Here is a 12673-nt window from a genome sequence, read left to right as displayed (position 1 = left end):
GGAAAGAGAGAGAAACATGGATGTGAGAGAAACACATGGATTGATTGCCTCCTGCATGAGCCCTGACCAAGGCCCTAGCCAGGGAGGAACTTGCAACTGCGGTACGTGTCCTTGACCAGAATCTAATCAGGGCCCTTTGGTCCGCAGGCTGAGGCTCTATCCACTGAGCCGAACTGGCTGGGCTCCCATTGATTTTTTGAGAGAGAGTGAAAAGGAGGCAGAGAGAGGTCCCTTAGAGAGAGAGAGAGGGAGAGAGGGAGAGAGGGAGGGAGGGACACAGAGAGAGAGACCCATTGGTTGACTGGGAATAGAACCCTCAACCCGTCCATCTAAGGGCCCATCTCTAACCACTGATCAATGGGCCAGGGCTGGCTGCATTATTTCTGAGGAGCACTGTTACTGTGATAATGGTCTTTAACCACTAGTAATTAGTTCAAGAGTTTTTTCTGACTTGAACAGGCAGCCATATTTTCACTTCTTGTCCCCAATCACTACCGTCCACTTATCCTCAGGGGACCTGTCAGCTGCGAGTGCGGTAAGGCAAGAAGGGCTCTGTCTCCCAGGGGCATGCTGAAGTTTTAAAGCTCAGCGAGAGCCCCTTGAAAGGTGGGAGGGCACTAAAGAGAACAGAACCCTGGGGCGCGGGGCGAGGGGTGGGAAGAGGTCACGAAAATAGGAGATAGAAGGAATTCTGGGCTTTCACTGTGCACAGTGAAGATTGCCCCAAGCTTAAGACCTCCAAATGCTGAGGCAAGAGCAGATTCCCTGGAGAGGCGCATGGCGAAGTCACCAGTTCCTCCTCGCACCCCCATCTTCTCTAGTACTGTATTGTCCACCTACTCTGAGGTGAATGGAACACTTAGATGGACTAGTCACAGCGGTTGGCAAACTCAGCAGTCAACAGAGCCAAATATCAACAGTACAACAATTGAAATTTCTTTTGAGAGCCAAATTTTTTAAACTTAAACTATATCGGTAGGTACATTGTTATTAACTTAATTAGGGTACTTCTAAGGCTTAGGAAGAGCCACACTCAAGGGGCCAAAGAGCCAGCCGCATGTGGCTCGCGAGCCGCAGTTTGCCAACCACGGGGAACAATGACATATTTAAAAGTTGTTATAGATATTATTACACACAATGAACTCTAGGGGGCTGTTGGACGCAGTTTCAGTGTTACTGGGGAAGTGGATTTCTGAATCATGTCCAGGGATCAAAGTAATGATCAGAGTCACAGCAACTGTGGCAGTGGCACCGCAAGGATTTCCCCCTTATTTCCCCCCAGCTCTGTTAGGCTTTGATCGAAGCAGCGACTATTGCAAGCCAGCTGCATACCCTGCAGGAAACCTGGAGGTGAGGGAGCAGCTGGCCAAGGCGGGCCGCCTCTGTGTGTCTCTGTGCAGCCACCTCTCCCGCTAGCTCTGAAATCTTGGTTGGTAAATCAGGAAAATGCAGCAGGGTGGTTGTGTGTACATGGTCTCCTTCTGCCAACATGTAACCCCCCTGCAGTTATCTTTCTACCTTTTTAATGTTTAAAAATAACGCCAAGAACTCAGGTTTATTAAGGGAAAGAAAACACAAACTAACCAAGTAAAAAGGAAATTATTTATGGTGACCCGAATTAAACGTAGTAATGTAAATATACATATTTTTTGCCAATGGAATCATCCTGTGTACACTGTTCACATCCTGCTTTGTTTATCTTGCTATTCCTAGTATCACACTTGAATCGCACTCAAAACCAAGTGCTGGTTCCTCTTCTTTATGCTGTTCTCTCACCAGCGTTACCCACTGTAAAATTTTATTTTCCTGTTGAGTCTGTCACCATTCCCTTTCCTGTCCCACAAAAGGAAGACACTCAGGTCTAGTAAAAGATGTTGCTCTCTATGGGACACGTTTAAGTTAAAAAAAAACACCAAAAAACCCTCATCTTAAACTGTGTGAAAAAAAGAAAAACTTACAGAGAAATGGGACACCATTACACAGGGGATTAGTTCTTGCTGCAGCAGGAAAAGGTATTAGAAAATGAGAAGTCTGCAAATTAATTAACTTAGTAAATGCTTTCCAGAACTTAGAAATATCTCAAGATGAAGATGAAGAAGAAGAAAAAGAAGGAGGAGGAGGAGGAGGAGGAGGAGGAGGAGGAGGAGGAGGAGGAGGAGAAGAAAGGGAAGAAGAAGAAAGAAACTCCTCAAGATTTTGGAGCAGAGTATTTGATCAACAGTTCACTAAGGATATGGGTGTAGGAAGAAGCAAACAACAGTACCCCTAGATTAGGAATTCTGTGAGGATCTCCAGCTGGCAAAACCTCCATTGTAAGACAAGACTGACTAGAGCAGTGTCTCTCAACCTTCTGGCCCTTTAAATACAGTTCCTCATGTTGTGACCCAACCATAAAATTATTTTCATTGCTACTTCATAACTGTAATGTTGCTACTGCTATGAATCGTAATTTAAATATCTGATATGCAGGATGGTCTTAGGCGACCCCTGTGAAAGGGTCATTTGACTACCTAAGGGGTCGCGACCCACAGGTTGAGAACCGCTGGACTAGAGGGAATGGCAGGGAAGAAACAGGGCAGTGGCCAACATAGCAAGCAAGTTGAGAATAATTGTTTCCTCAAAAAATACTTTTTGACCTTTCTGTGTTGTGCAAATATTGTAAATTAAGTATGAACAGAGCATGAGGCTCTGTTTACATTAAAATAAAGTGCATATTTTAAAATAAAATTTAAAAGTTCACTAAAAGAATTAGTTTGCAATTGTCACTTCAGAAGGAAAATCTTGTAAATATCTTTTCTTGGATGATCTGCCATATTTTTTCAATCTCTTCTCTTACTTAATTTTGTTACAGAAATAGGGAAACCATTTTGAATTAAACTAATACTTATAAGCAGGTAAAATTGGATGAATTTCATCTCTAGGGTGAATAAGTCCATCTTCTCTCCTAAGACAAAAAAAAAAAAGTATTTTTTTCCAGGCGGAAAAGAGACCAAATGTCAATTTTTATAACATTGTGTGTACAGGCTGGGAACCTAAATTTGTCTATAATACGGGCCTCATAATCAGGTCTTGTATGACTACTTGTGTTTGGTCTGTTCCTTTTCTATCAAGTTGCTACTGTATTTACTGCCAATCAATGTTCAGAGTTTACTAGGGCATTAATGGATCTTGATCTCAATTCTTCAGACTTCTCAGCCATGGTATTGCATAGTCTTAGCAAAAGGTATTCATCATCCCTAGTAGTCATAGAGCACAGCATACTCATAGACCATAAGGAGTCATGGAAAAGCTAAAATAGACTCCTGTCAGTCTACTTTTCAGAAGCAATTACTATTATTGGGCTCAATTCCACTGGTAGTATGGAGAATTGTTCACTCTGAAATAGCAGCAGAATAGATGGTTACATGTCTGTGGAGTTTGCATTTATTTCTGTTTTTCCTCTAAGATGCATTATGAACAACAAAGAGAATAACTCTAGTGACTTCCTTTGAACACAATAACTTTGAAGTGGACAGAAAAGTGAATGGTCACTGAAGCCTCTTTGAAAGCCCATGCCAGGGAACAGGGAGAGGAGGTGAAAAAGGATAAGGAAGGAAGAATTATAAGAATGGAGAAAAGGTGGATTTAATTTATTTTTTCAGGCAGGGTTCCCCAGATACATGAGAAAAAAGAAAAGGAACTTCAATTCTCATGAGCTACATTATTTGTACCTGAATTTTTTAACTTAACTCAGAAACTAATTATGCTTTATAGTCTTTGATATGGTTTTGTGGGCTTCCTCTTACTTTACAGTTTATTTGTACATCTATTTGAAAAGTTCCAGCCTCATCTTAGTTGAGGTAAAGGAAAAGATGACTCCATCTCTTTAAATTATATAATTTTAAACCATGCAAGTCTAATCTGCCCTCAGATCCAAGGGTCTCAATCAGGAATTGGATGTTAAGTTAAAGCTCAGAAACTGTTAGGTGTAAGAACAGATTTTGAGGCAAGAAACAAGATGGACACTGAATAAAAAGAGCAACTTTCCCTCAGAATAGGTTTGGGATGCCCAGAGCTCCTTTCTGTCAGATGCAAGTGTTCCATTGTAACCTAAACTGCTTTAAGCGGAGATTGATGCCTTGCTGGAGGTGGCCTCTGTGTATCATCTCTGGGAAGAGGTAGCGTGGGTTCTCTTTTTGCCCACATCTAGATTTAGCTCCTTAGCTTTTGTGAGGTCAATTCCAGCCCCAATGTGTTTTATTCATTATACACTTTGATCTAAACCTAATGAGCATCAACAAGTAACTAACTGGTCAAGTGCTTAAACACATCATTGCCAGATAGCTACCCAAACCCTGAGGAGTACTGGAAGGATACGCTGTCCATCCACTTAGGAAGAAAATAAAATCCTTTCATGAATGTTCGTTCCATCAAAGAGTAGGTTCCCGGACCATCTCACTGGCCTCCGGAACTGCTTTTACTGAATTGTGCTTTCCTGGCATTGCTGGCTGTGGAGAGTGTGTAAATTGGCACAATCAGGTCAGATATGTTCTTTCTGAATAAAAGCAAATAACTTGTTAGTTTGGTTCATACCTTTTACCTTAATCTATTTTGCCACGTGGGGAAACCAAGCTATTTTTTGGTTAGTGTCCTTCCCATTGTGATGAGGTGCTGGAGTCTCTCCAGGAACTTAGACTTTCCTCTGGGTTGAGGACCCAGACTGTTCTTTCTTGTTCATGGACATACTGTACTGCCTCTCGTCAGCAACGTCTCACCCATGGGCAAAGCAGGCTGCTCAGGATGTTATAAAAACTTGGAAATAAGACAAAGGATGACTATGTGCCATTTCAATATAATTCTTGAATATTATGTAATAGGTTTACCAAAGGATTATCTAGTTCTTTAGCAAAATATACCTTTGTTTGATTTATTCGTTACTATGGATTAGGGTCTAAACCAGCCGTGGGCAAACTACTGCCCGCAGGCCGGATCCGGCCCGTTTGAAATGAATAAAACTAAAAAAAAAAAAAAAGACCGTACCCTTTTATGTAATGATGTTTACTTTGAATTTATATTAGTTCACACAAACACTCCATCCATTCTTTTGTTCCGGCCCTCCGGTCCAGTTTAAGAACCCATTGTGGCCCTCGAGTCAAAAAGTTTGCCCACCCCTGGCCTAAACTGTTTAGTTAGAAGACTGACAAATTACAAATTCTGTTTACTGGTAAAACTTATATCCATGCTTTAGTAGAAAACTATGCATCCATGGATTATGGTTTTATTCTCTTATAGACGTCAACCAGTTTTTAAAAATCTAATTTATCAAATATTTCATCACTCATTTTCTGATTGACTATATAAACCTCTGTTCTGCAAATGCTCATTGAACCAGTTTTACTATTGTGCTTGTTCCATCATTAAGGAGTTAAAAAAATCTTTGACACATGGTCACCATATACTAGCATTTTTTAATAATTGTATTTTTAACATTTTGAAAATTGTACCTTGAAAAAGCCTTTCCTATCTGTTCTTTGAAGCCCATCTTACACCATTTGGGTGTCCTCTGTCTAAAGAACTCTCTTTTTTTGATCTCTGTAAGTCAGATTATTACTTCTAACTTTTATGAAAAAAAGCAGAATGGTGTCATAAGCAGAGAATTAGTTTTAGAGTCAGACAGATTTGAGCTGGAATCACTGCTTCCCGGCATACTTTGCAACCTTGAACAGATCACTTAACTTCTTTGGTCATATTTTTTTCTAAGATTGAATGAATCACATGTGTTGCAATAATTAAATTTCTTCATTTATTCATTTGTAAAGTTGGGAAATCAAATTGGTTAATCTTTAAAGTCCTCTTTAGTTTCAAAATTCTCTGATTCCAACACTTAAGAGATTCTTATTCCCGTTTAACATTTAAGAGTCAGCATTACATGCACAAAGATCACTTCTGCTAGTTTAATGCTTGACTATAGAACAGCAACAGTAGGTTGAGCAGGGAGAACTTGAATATCCTCCACCAAGCAGGCTTCTAAACCCCCAGGATGCGAGGTCTCCAGGTCATTGTCAGTTCCACTCATAAAAGTACCAGATGCTTCATTAAGTGTAAGTCTAAATATCTAACAATTCAGTGGGCTGACATCTAGCTCTTAGGAGAGAAGATGGACTTACAAAAAGAACTATAGTTAAAATAATTATTACAACTTGTGCCAAAGTCCACTGAGAAAACAACAACCAGATGAGGCTGGTCTATTCCTGGGGTCATGATACCGTCTTCAAGGAGAGATCTCTAACAAGAAAATATGTTTTTCTATTCCCTTGGACTCATAAAACTAATTTTAAAATGTCTTTACATAAAATCTTAAAAATAGGGAATATTTTATCATGTTTGTGAGCTTAAAGTCTTATCTGATTTTCATTTTGTACATTCACACCAAAATATGGTTTAGTGATGCTTTTTAAAATAAATATTGGAACGGTGTTATCATGATAACATTTCTAACCTTAGTTAACCTTATTTCATTTTCTGAAGTAATGTTAAAATTGTATTGCAAAGAAGACTGATGATTATTATAATAACCTATTTTAAAAAACTTAATTATTATGAGAACTGAGGATTTCCTGGATGTAAGGCATATGTGAGTGATATATCCATTTTCAAATTGAAGGGGAACAGAGTTTGCCACCCCAAAATACACCTCTTTGGGATGTTGATTTTTTTGAACTGGCTTTTCTCAAGAAACAAAGGACTCACAAAGAATATTTGACCTTCCCCCTTAAAGGCCTATCTCCAAATTCAGTCACCTTGGGGATTAAGGCTCCAACATTTAGGGATTTAGGGGACATACATTTCAGTCCATAACAATGTTATATTTGTTACTAGCCATGTTGGCTCTTGGTTCTTGAGTTTGACAAAGAAAGAATTCAGAGCCAAGACCTCTAGCACAAGGGGAAGTTCATTTAGCATGCAAAGCGAAAGTATACTTGAAGGGAAGAACTCAGTGGGGTGCTCACAGAGCTGCCTTGGCCTTTTAGAAAGAAAGTCACAGAGGCAGAAGTGAGCCAGCTGGACTGTGTGGACTCAAGAAACAAGTTACAGAGGCAAAAGAAGGGCCCTTAGAGACAGGTTCAGGGGGTTAGCCTGAGACAAGCTGCTGCTGTCCGATGCTCCCCTGGTTGCAAGTCTCCTGGGAGCCCTTAGAGCAAGCATGTCAAACTCGAAGGCTAACACGGGCCAAATAAACAAGGTTTAAGTTTATGTGGGCTGCAAAAAAACAAAAGCTTCAATTTTCATAGAAACGTAGGTTTATTTCGATAGAGACATGCTGAATACAAAGGGTTGAAATAAGTAAGTGTTAACAAAAATAATAGGACATTTTAATAAAAATCTTTTTTTTGAATATTAACTTACCAGACACTGAATAACTGTATAAATTAATAATTATAACACAAATAAACCTATTTTTCTTGTTTTCCAAAAGCGAAATATTTCCTGTTGTGCACACCAAACAAGTCAGTATAAGACTAATGACTTGGCAATTGGCTGCTAAAATATTTGCTGCTAGTATTAATGGAGAGAAATGGTGTGCCTGCTTGTAAGGTGTGTAAGGGAAATGAATGCAACATGATTATAGTAATTAGTCATTAGTGAACATTGTAGTTCATTATTAATAATCTCTATATATAAAAGGCTAAGTGACTGGCTGACCAGCCAACTGGCTGGTAGGTATGACGTGCACTGACCGCCAGGGGGCAGATGCTCAATGCAGGAGACGGCCAGGGGGCAGATGCTCAATGCAGGAGACGGCCAGGGGGCAGATGCTCAATGCAGGAGACCACCAGGGGGCAGATGCTCAATGCAGGAGCTGCCTGAGCGACAGCAACTTTGCAGAGTGCCCTCTCGCACTCCAGGACCCCTCAGGGGATGTCGGACTGCCGGCTTCTGCCCCATCCCCGCAGCTCAGGCTAAGGGATCCCACCTGCCAGAGGAACCCCAATCACTCTGCAGACGCCGCGCCTTTTGAGCCCCGGAGCCTCCCCAGATGCGGCCGGCTGGGGAGGGGCTGCAGGAGGTTGGCTCTAGAGCAGGGGTCCTCAAACTATGGCCCGCGGGCCACATGCAAATACAAATATTGTATTTGCTCCAGTTTTGGTTTTTTACTTCAAAATAAGCTATGTGCACTGTGCACAGGAATTTGTTCATAGTTTTTTTTAAAAACTATAGTCCGGCCCTCCAATGGTCTGAGGGACAGTGAACTGGCCCCCTTTTTAAAAAGTTTGAGGACCCCTGCTCTAGAGCATGTCCAACCCGTCTTGCCCAGTTCCATCCCACCGGCCACCTTCTAATTAATTTCCTTTCAATGTGCACGTATCCATGCACTGGGCCTCTAGTTATGTATAACACGATATTGTAAAAATTAAATTACGGAATTTTTATTAAAGTGTTTCTTACATACTGTTATATTGGCTGGGCAGAAAAAATATTCATTGTGGGCCACATGTGGCCCGTGGGCCGTGAGTTTGACATGCTTGCTTTAGAATTTAGGAGAGAGAAAGCAAAGTCTGTGCCTGAGGAAAGAGGGGAGGGGGAAAGGCGAGGATATGCTTCAGGGAGAGTGCACCCTGCATCCTTTTTCATAAGGGTTTTTATCTGTTTTCTAGTGGCAGGAATTTTAGGGGAGGCTTCAGGGGAGAATCTCAATGGAATATTCATCAGCTTCCCAGGTGTGTCCTTTATATGCTGATTCATCAAAACGGGCTTATAGGGGCAGGGTTGTGGTCTCTACTGATTGGTTAGGCAAAAAGTCATTGGTCATTGCATCTGGTTTTGCTGCTTTTCTGGGCCTGGGGCTGAAACGCAACGGAGGCCTAGATGTTATCGCTAGCTGATTTCAATGATTTGGCTGGAGTGTGCTGGTTATCTAAAAATCCAGAAATTTAACCATTTGCCTCTGGAGAAGCAGGACTGAAAGTTCTTTCTAGAAACGAGCATCTCCCTTTCTCCCACACAGGGCCCAGTATAATTCCGATAAAGGAGCACACATTGATAAAGTGTTCAAAGTGATTTTCTGGGTCAAGCCCTGCATTACAACAAATATGGATTCAACAGAAAAATAAGCCTTAAATTGCTTACTCTTCTTTTGTAACCGCAGTTCCTCTTGCTGCTGCCTAGATTGTTACACAAGCAAATAAATCCTTTTAATTGGCCCACCCTCGGGGCAAACAGCTCACCCCAGTAAGTAATCATGTGGAAGAGTGGAGGCTGCAGAGGTGGGGTGCATCCTGCTGAACAATCTCTGCTTTTATTTTACCAACTGATTTTAAAAGGCTGCATTGTAACTTGGCATTAAATATTTAAGAATGATATTTAGGTAAGATTGATTCATTTAACAGGCATAATGGAGTGGGGAAGCCGCATGGAGCGACTAAAGGGCTTCACAGTGGGAAATCTATGCTAGCAGGCATCAATCCGCACCTGGTAATGGCCATGAATAGGCGCGTCGTCTTGCTATTTAAATAAATTGATGTGCAATTCATCTGCTGTTTAGGGCCATTGGAAATGCACTGCGCTAACTCTATTCCTTGGCAAGCCTCCCAATTAAGGGCCTGGGTCATTTATCAGAGTGCCAAGTGTAGTTTAAGTTGCTACCAAGCTTCTACCTTTTACCAAAATGGCCATTTGTTCTCAAAGGGGCCGCAGGGGATGGGGGGAGCAGCAAGGTGTAGTAGGAAAAGGCTGGACTTCTCCACTAAGCAGCCCATCATGGAATCTCCCTAACGTTGAATCTTTTTCTCTATAACGAGAAGAATAATGTGCCTGCTTTACTTTCTTGAGAAGCACAAAGCAAGATAATAAAAGTGAAAGCACATTTCAATTTAAAAAGTGCTATTCAAATTATGAGTTATCACTAATAGCATAATCCTTGCAGGGGCACTGTAAGTGCCTGCCATTTATTTCTCCTCACGTTCTGCATGGGTTTCTCTCCTCCCTTTTCTTGTCTTGATCAGACATTCTCAAAGCTGGGAGGAGAATCAAAGTGTTAACCTTTTAAAAGATTCACACCTTATGAGATACATAGGTTTGTATTTCTTGGTGCTAAATGTTCAGAGTAGTTTTGTAGTTTCATTAGCCACCTCTTGGTGATATATACATTAATAAGGGAGCACTTTAAAAGCATATAAAGTAGGTATGATCATAAAGAGCAGTTAACTAATTTGAGAAATTTATTTTATGCTAAGACTTTTTAATAGATTACTATTGATTCCAGTAATTTTGAAACATTCCATTCTCTCTTTCATTTTGCCCAGTTGGACACATTTGGACTTGGGTGTGGAATATAGAAATATGATTTATGCCTATTAATTTTAAAGAACTATAACTCCAAACCAATTAAGTCCATGCTTTGCATTGAAAAGGGAGTTTTGAAAAACGAAAGTGCTTACTTTTCAATAATGAATGTCTCCCACTGAAAAGTTTGAAACAAGCAATAGGATGGGTTATAATCATTTGTGTGTGGTCCATTTTTCTTGCTGATACAATTAAAGGAAGTGCACAGTAGCCCACTAAAAGTCCAATGATAGAGTATGCATATTAGGAATTGTGTTGACTTAAGTTGTTTACCATTCTGATTTCTTTGTTGTTTGCCTTTCCAATTATGTCATGTACATTATTAAATGTAATAATTTATAAGATGTTGACCGTAGTTTGCTGAATATTACTTAATCATTAATGTCTAATGTATTTCGATATCCTCTATGATTAAACTTGATGGCTGACTTAGTCAAATGAAGATATTTCCATTAATGGCAAGCAATGCAACAATAATTCAACTTTCTCCAGTGAGAGCATATGCAGTGTCTCCTTCTATGTAGCTAGATGATATTTTCCAACCCCTTTCAATTGTCTCTGACAATTGCCATCCTATGGGATATAACTCTGCTGTCCACTCAGCCTTCTGTATTGATCTTTATCTTTCCTGGCTAACTGTCACCAGAATAATGGTTTCAACAAAAATCTAGTTGGTATCAAGTTTTTTGCTTAGGAACTAGCATGTGCAAAGAAGCATTGGTTATATTGATAAAGTTTAGTGGAAAAACACCTTCCCAGATTTGCTTGGAATAGAATCTCTACTATTTTCAACCTAACATTCTTCACAAGATATTAAGAAAGAAATAGTGGCAGTAGCTGATTAGGTAGATGGTGGACACTACTAAGTTAGACTGCTGCCTACCTGGAGTTTTAATATGGATAAATGCTCAATTCTCTGACTAATCTTTTATGTAATAAAAAACCCAATAGAATTCACAGTTCCCTTCTTGAACTCCTCTTCCTCTCCATACAGTATTGTGATACTGTGTTCATATTTTTGTTAAACTATAATCTTCAGAATATGTAAATTCATGCCACTCATAACAAATATAAAATGAACACATGCCAACATTTTATTTACTTATTAATTAATGAGGGAACTATTAGAACGGTACAATTCATTCAAAGGAGAATCAGAACAGACTCACATAGACAATTATAGATGATATAATGAATTTGCTAGCACATGCAAAACTCAACATCCTATGGGCACTAAAATAATGCTAGGGACCATCTTTTCTATAGGGTGGAAATTAATTCTAACCCTATCAGACAAAATATAATTCCATTGCTAAGGATAAGAATCATTCTCATTACAATCAGTTTTCTACAACTAATAGAATGGTAAAGTAGCCTAGTCAAAGACAAAAATGAAAACACTTATAGAATCATTTACCTACAAAGGATTTGCTAGATAACACCCAGCATTCCATTGAGAGGACATTCGGTTATCTTTTGCCCACTTCCGAGTCTTTTATAATCTGTCCTAACACTTTTAATTGGATGATGCCGTTTTGGTCATATTAAGATTCTCCGACTTTATGTCTACTGAAAATCAGCCCCTTGGCCACTACAGGCCACTTATCAAGGATGTAAGGCCTTTTCCCCCTTATTTCCTTTTTTGCCCTCATATCTATGGTCGTCCTCACTAAGCACTCCTGACCTCCATCCCTCGAAAACGCATTAGTAGGTCCTCTTGGGGCTTGTGGTCTGTACTGCACACATTAGTTAACGCAGTTAATAACGCCATGAACAGAGAAAGAAGAGACTGAAAGAGAGAGCCCAAACAGTGGCTTTATTCTCACGGTGTCTCTAGGCTTGAGGAAGAGAAGTGAGAAAACCACATTCTTACTAAAAGTGGAGCTCACTCTATTTTTTTATACTCCAGCCCGATGAACATGTAACTTTAGTCTGTCTTCCCTAGTAACATTCTGTACTAGGTATCTGTCTGCCTCTGTTCCAGAATGTTCTACTGTTTTTCCCTCTTTCTTGCAAAAACTTCCAGGGGACTGGGGAACTCAAGTTAATCACTTCCTGAATACACTGTGGGGAATCTATCTGGTCAGGTGGATCTCAAACATGCCTAGTCCTCTTTGTGTTGCCATAATCAGGGGGTCAGATAGCAAGCAAGGCCTATTGGACCTGGAAAAGCAGTGCGGGGGGCTCAGATGTCTAAATATAGGAGCATGATTAGAGATTATTTATAAAGACAGTTGCTCTAGGGCAGCGGTTCTCAACCTGTGGGTGCGACCCCTTTGGCGGTTGAACGACCCTTTCACAGAGGTCGCCTAAGACCATCCTGCATATTAGATATTTACATTATGATTCA

Source organism: Myotis nattereri, assembly GCF_964212035.1.
Source record: "Myotis nattereri genome assembly, chromosome: 9".
Classification (NCBI taxonomy): Eukaryota; Metazoa; Chordata; class Mammalia; order Chiroptera; family Vespertilionidae; genus Myotis; species Myotis nattereri.
This window is presented reverse-complemented; position numbering follows the sequence as displayed.